We start from the raw sequence: 6,877 nt of genomic DNA on the forward strand, positions 1-6,877 counted from the left end.
ATTTAAGCAATGAAATGTGTGATTCTAAAGCAATTGAAGATGAAATACATCTTCAAATGAATAAAGTTAAGTACGATGGTTGGACTTGATAGGATTTTATTTATAAATGAGGACATAATTACAATAGCTGGGCTCAATATGATAGCTTGGGTGCTAGCTTTCCCCCTCCTAGCCTGGGTTGTACACGACACAGATACTTGATAGTGAGTTATTGCTCCTACTTTCTCGCTTTTATGATATTTTTGCAAAGCCTCTAGACCTTCTTGGTATTTGATACTAAGTTTCTTCTCTACATTTGTGATGAACTATTCATTGATTTTTTTCTTTAAATCCATTGCTGATGAGTAGCCAATGAAACGTGCTCATAGGTTTGATATCATAGGGCCAAAGATCGTGGATCTATGAGTGAAGAATCCTGTATAGAACACCTCTTCAAAATTTTGCATGTAGTAGGAATGCAAAACAATACATGAGCATAAAAACCATAAAAGACTTCATTTATAGGTTGTCCCAATAAATCGTGGCATAGCCCTTGGTTGACTTCAAGGAATGACATCCATGGGGCATTCATTTGCTCAGCCTAGTGGAATGTCTCTAAGCATGTCAGCATCATATTGGTAATCTTTAGGAACATGATATAATCATTGTCAGGAATCTGCTTGAACATCTCAATAGCATCTGCCAATGCCTTCACCATATAATCTTTTATTGGCTTGTAGGTGGACAGTGACACTCTTGGATAATTGAGACAAGTGGGATGGCTCTTCATTAGTATTCGGTAGCTTACCCAAATTTGTAATCGTGGGATGGGACATAATGTGGGATATTTCTTTATCTCTAGTGGGGCCTATACATAGAGTATTAGATACCTTGATGATGCTTAAGCCTCTTTCTCCAAAAGGAGTGTGCCTCTATGTTGTAAGCTTCTTGATCCTTGAGTAAACTTTCTTTCACTTTCAAGAGATCATACTTGATCAATGGATAGAGAAGGTTTTTTTGGTGCCATGTGCCTTCAATTTTCTTTGGAGGTAGATTGGCTAATTTCACTGAATGCAATATCTACTCTTCCCATGCCATGGCTTCCTTCTATATCTCCTCTGTCTCTTGGGCTATATTTACCTTCAAAATTTTCTCAGCTTCCATGGATAAACTTGCTAGTGGCCCTACATGGTCCACTTCCATTTCTAATGGGGATAATTTTGGCAAAGTAAACATCCCCCCATATCCTCCATACATTGCAAGAACTGTAAGGCCTCCATGTCTTCCATGGTTGGCTCTATTGTGTCTTCATTAATCGCTAGTCATTTTCCTTTGTTCATTTCCTATGGTTTTCGCACGTTTTCCTTTACTTGGGCTTGAGGTAGGCTTCCTCTTATTGGATAAAGCCTAGTGAAAGCTCTTAGAACTACACTTGCTCTAGCTCTAGCTTTAGTTCTAAGTTTTTGGTTTTATTTTGCATACCTTAAAAATATTCATTTGTACACTCTAATAACGTAAGGAAAGTGGGGTTGGTTGCCAACCTAATAAGAAGTTGATCTTGTCATGATTCTTCCTTTTTTAGTTGGTCTTCTACTACCTCTAATTGCATCTTAACCATTGGGAATGTGCACTTGTGTTTAGAAAGGTTATTGTCATCTCTGTGGAGCATGTTCATGTGATTTTGCAGCTATGGAGAGCTAATCTAGAACTTCAGCCATGTCTATTAACTCTTTATCTTGCCTCTCATTCTTGTTTCGCAATTTTTTCATCTCGACTATCATACTCTCATGCAAATTTCAATATTCTTCAAGGAAGGCATCCTGCACTCCCAATCTTGCCAATGTTACCTTTAGGTCTAGCTATTTCTTTAGGATTTGGTCTTGGGGGGTGTTAATATTCATCTTTAATAGTTTTAGAAGTTGATGGCCCATGTTTGTATACTCCTCAAAGTTTTCTAGGGAAGCCACGGTGGCTTTTGTGGGCTCATCTTTGCTTTCTCCTTGGTTAACATCTCTCTAAGATTCCATTTGACCTTCTTCTTTGTGTTCGAGAAAGAGCTCACTTGGTGTAGCCAATCGAGACCTCTCTTGGCTGAGCTCTGAAAGGGTTACCTTTGCATCATATTGCAATGAGGTAGATACTTTTCCTTTCACCTTTGTGTATGATGTGGTTGTTGTCTTCTACAAAGGTGGTAGAGACTGAGTAGCAACTTTGGATGTTTGTGCTTTCTTCTTTGGAGAATCTTCTGTCTGAGTATCCTAAAGAGGCATATGGTTGCCTCAACTTTTGTTGTGCTCTTCTTTTTCTCAGCTTTATGCTCTACCTCAATTGTGTGAGATTCAGGGGGGCTTCCATTTTTGTTCCCTAAGGCTCTTTGTTATGTTTTGCCTCTTCTTCTTCATAGATGCGGTTGAGCTATTCTTGGGGGTGTTCATCATGTCTAAACATAGTATTTTTAGTACTCAATTTTTTAGGGTTTGGTTGCCAAAATTCATCATAGTCACCCTGAATACCCCTCTTGAGCTCATAGACTTGATGCTCCAATTTTTCGCAAGCAACTCTTCTATTTGAACAAGTGATGCTACTCTCTTTCTTTTCTGCTCTATATAATCAATCTTTTGCTTTACTTTGGCTTTTCTTCTTTTATCTTCTTCAGTGTTAAAAGGAGTCTGTTCCATTTTAGCAATCTCCTTTCTAAATCTTCATCCTTTTCTTCAAATTGATGGGATACTATGGTCTCTTCTTTGAGTTCCCTAACATGGAAGAGCTTTTTATGTGTGTACCTTGAGATTTCTGGCCTAATTTTGGAATTCTATGTGGAATTGATAGATGATTTATGCTTAGAAAGAATATAAGAGCAAGTGTGAGAAAATATTGGTGCAAAAGGTGCAAGAAAGTGACTTCTTGGAATAGGCATGCCTATTTTAAAATCTTAAAAAAGTGAACAATTCGATTCTTAACTTCCCACGTGGTCTCCGGTCTAGTCAAGCGTTTTGATGGCCCTTGGGTTATCCCTTGCTACATGAATTGGTCCCTTGCCCCTAAGACCTTTGATTTGGCCTATCTATGTTTTGACACCCTTTTAATAATTAGTAGAGTTAGGGGTAGTTTAATCATGTATACGTTAGCCCCCTTATGCAATCTGGTGGTCATCTGGTGTGTATTTGGTGTTGGAATTAGGGTTGCACAGAAACGCACAGAGCTTGGAAAGACGAAGGAAGCTCAACGCACAATAGAGAGTGTATTACTTAGTGTGCAATGGAAAGATAGATATCCCTAGAGTGATGGGCATATATACAATGCACGGGGGCAAAAACCTCCTAAAGAGGGAAAAAATGTCCGAGCCATCCTAGTGTGTTCACACACATCACTACCACATGTATATGGTAACAAATCCCCCCTGGAGTGATGCGGTGAACGAGAGCTGGCACATGAGTAAAGGGAAGTGCCATGCCCTGAGGACATGATCAGTCCACAAAGGGGGGTAAGCCCAAAGCTTTGCAGAAAGATTTGAGCTTCTCACGAGACAATGCTTTGTGAAAAGATCTACAAGGTTGTCCTGTGTTGGCACATAAGCCAAGCTAACCTCTCTTGCTGAGAGCCTCTCCCTGACATAGTGGTAATGCACCTTAATGTGCTTTGTGCGAGCATGAAAAATTGGGTTTTTTGCAACTGGCGATGCGCTCTCACTGTCAATGTAGATAGTGTTGGCACCCGGGGCGGTCACTTTTTAGAATGTGTATGCTATCACGTGAGTTAACCGGAGAGGATTATTAAAAGATCAAAATGTATCAAAATGTATACATACAGAGGGGGGTGGGGTTTTTTAAATAGGCACGTAGTGTAAATATAGTATGTATATTGAGGTATTATTAATAACCTCTTGAACGCACATGATATAGAAAGCTTTTGATAAGTGACCGCCCCGGATGTTGGCAGTGTCCTGTCCAACACCCAAATCAACCATAAGGCATCTGAGCCATACACACTCAACCGTAGCTGTGAAGACTACCATGTACTCAGCCTCCCAACTCGAAGTGGCCACAGTAGGTTGCTTCTTGCTCAACCATGATATACATGAACTGACAAGCATGAAACAAAAACCACTTGTGGACACTCGCGTTTCAAAACAACCAACCCAATCTGTGTCCGAAAAAGCATGTAAGTCTAGCAGAAATGATCCCCCATTGGAATAAAACAAGCCAAGATGTAAAGTGCCACTAAGGTAGCAAAAAATCCTCTTGACAGTCCGCCAATGCTTAGACCCTGGGCTATGCATAAATCTGCTAACCTGTGAGACTGCAAACTGAATATCTGGCCTCGTGTTGCATACATAAATGAGGCATCCAATAGCAGTTTGGTAAAGAGTGACATCAGCAAGATCACCAACGTCATGAAGACTCAATTTTAAACCTGTTTCCATCGGAGTGGCAATAGGTTTGCAATCCTCAAGTCCAAAATTACATAGCAACGTCTCTATGTAACTTTTTTGACACAAGGCAATACCACCATCACACTGCTTAAGCTGTATACCCAAGTAATGATGCAATAGCCCCAAATCTCTCATCTTGAAAGCAGCAGTCAAATCAGCCTTGAATTCAACAATATGTCTCTCATTTCTTCCAGTGATCAGAAAATCATCTACATAAAGAACCACAATGAGAAGTACATCACCCTCACGCTTTACATACAATGTGCTTTTTGTTGGACTGTTACGAAAGCCTCGTTTGACCAAATGAGTGTCAGCTTTCTCATACCGAGCACGAGGAGATTGCTTCAACCCATACAAAGACTTCTTACATCTGCACACTTTGTCCTCTTGCCCTTTCTTGACAAAACCACGAGGCTGCGTTACATAAACTTCCTCAAATATGTCACCATTCAAGAAAGCAGTAACAATGTCTGATTGATGTATATCCCAACCAAAATGAGCTGCCAATGCACATAGAAAACGCACAGTAGTCATACGACAAGTGGGAGCCATAATTTATGCCTTTTGCTATGCATAACCCTTTGCAACAAGTCGAGCCTTATGTCGATCAATCTCACCATCCGGCTTGTGTTTCAACTTGTAAGCCCACTTTGTACCAATGGCCTTTTTACCAGGAGGCAAATCACATAAATTCCATGTGTCATTTTCTATAAGTGCATCATATTTTGATTGCAGGGCAGCCATCCAATTTTCTGAATTCTGTGCTTCATCAAAAGACAGAGGTTCCTCATTATCATGTAAGCTAGATACAATCAAAGCATAACAATCTGGTGCATAAGATGCATGACGAGAGCCTGAACAAGTACAACTAGACAAAGGTGCATCCAATTTACTATCACGCAATGTATGAACCAGCCATTTTGGTACCTCATCAAGTACATCATGTACATCTGCATCAGTAATAGGCTGATCTGTAACATTCTCAAAAACCCCATAGACTGTACATTTGCCTCATTGGAATTTACATTCATATTTCCACCATTGAAAAAAGGCAACAAAGTGTCATAAATGTCCTGTGAGCTTACATTACTGTCTCTCATACATGACAACAAGGGCTGAACGGAATCTTCCATAAACACTACATCCCGTGAAACCAGAATACTCTTTGTTTGAGGATGATACAATATGTAACCTTTGCTTTCAGCACTATAACCAACAAAAATACATTTGACAGCCTTATCATCCAATTTTATGTGTTGTGTTTGTGGCACCAAAGCATATGCCAAACAACCAAAACACGCATGTGCTCAATAAAAGGCTTTCTATCATGCCATGCTTCGTAAGGATTCATAGACTGCAAAGATTCCGTAAGACACTTGTTTAGTACATAAGTGGCACACATGATGGCCTCAAGCCAAAAAGAATGCAACAAAGCTTGACTTTTGACCATACATCGTGCCATTTCCGTAAGTGATTTTCCTCTCAGCAACACCATTTTGCTGAGGTGTATAAGGCACTATACATTGGCCAGAAATGCATTAAATTCATGAGACATATAATCCCTCCCTTGATCGGAACAGAGGGTGCCCATAGTACATTTTGAGACATTTTCAACCATAGCCAGAAATTGTTTGAAGCACATAAAAACTTTGGACTTCGGTTTAAGCAGAAGTACCCATGCATGCGTGGAGTAATCATCAATCAAATTCTGATTCTAAGTACATAGCTTCTTGAGTGGCTTGATTTGGATTGCATTCCTAGGGTTTTCAAGTTTTAAACTCTAAAATTTGATATTTTATAATTAAACCTAATGTTTAAAAAAAGCTCTAAAATTGTCTCGCATAAGGTTTGTTTGTTTGCTTAAAAGTAATCATTTGAACTCCAAAAATCTGGTTAGATTGTGGAATTTTGGTTACTTCCAGAGTGGTTTTTTATAAGTAGATTTCTTGTCTCAACAACTTGATGAAGATCTACTATATCTTGAAAAATTGATGAAGATTTTATGATCTCTTTTTTCTTTTCAATGTATAATAGGGAGCTTCATCCTTAAAAATCTAGACATAGTTTTAATTTTTGATTGGAAAAGACTCATGATACCTTTGATTGATTATCAAAACTAGATTCATGATATTTGATTGCTTGATGATGCTGCCTTAATGAACAGACCCTGGACTCTCTTGATCGGAATGAATTTTGATCTTTAAGATAAGGTTTCCCCTTTGCTTGGATTGTTTCCTTTTATTCTCCTAGAATCTATATAGACTCTGAAATGTTTGCTTTGGAATTTTGGTGTAATGTGGCTAGCATTATCTGTGTAATTTGGGAACACAAATGCATTTTTTACTAGCTTTAGATTCTTGATTTCGAGGTTTCTAAACCATCTTGATAGCTAGTCTCTAATGGTTGTTGGCTTAAGTGACTTTTGAATGCTTGAGGGATGGAATTCACTAGATTTCATTTGTTGTC

The sequence above is a fragment of the Adiantum capillus-veneris genome, chromosome 16, assembly GCF_014529385.1.
Source record: "Adiantum capillus-veneris isolate H3 chromosome 16, ASM1452938v2, whole genome shotgun sequence".
NCBI lineage: Eukaryota > Viridiplantae > Streptophyta > Polypodiopsida > Polypodiales > Pteridaceae > Adiantum > Adiantum capillus-veneris.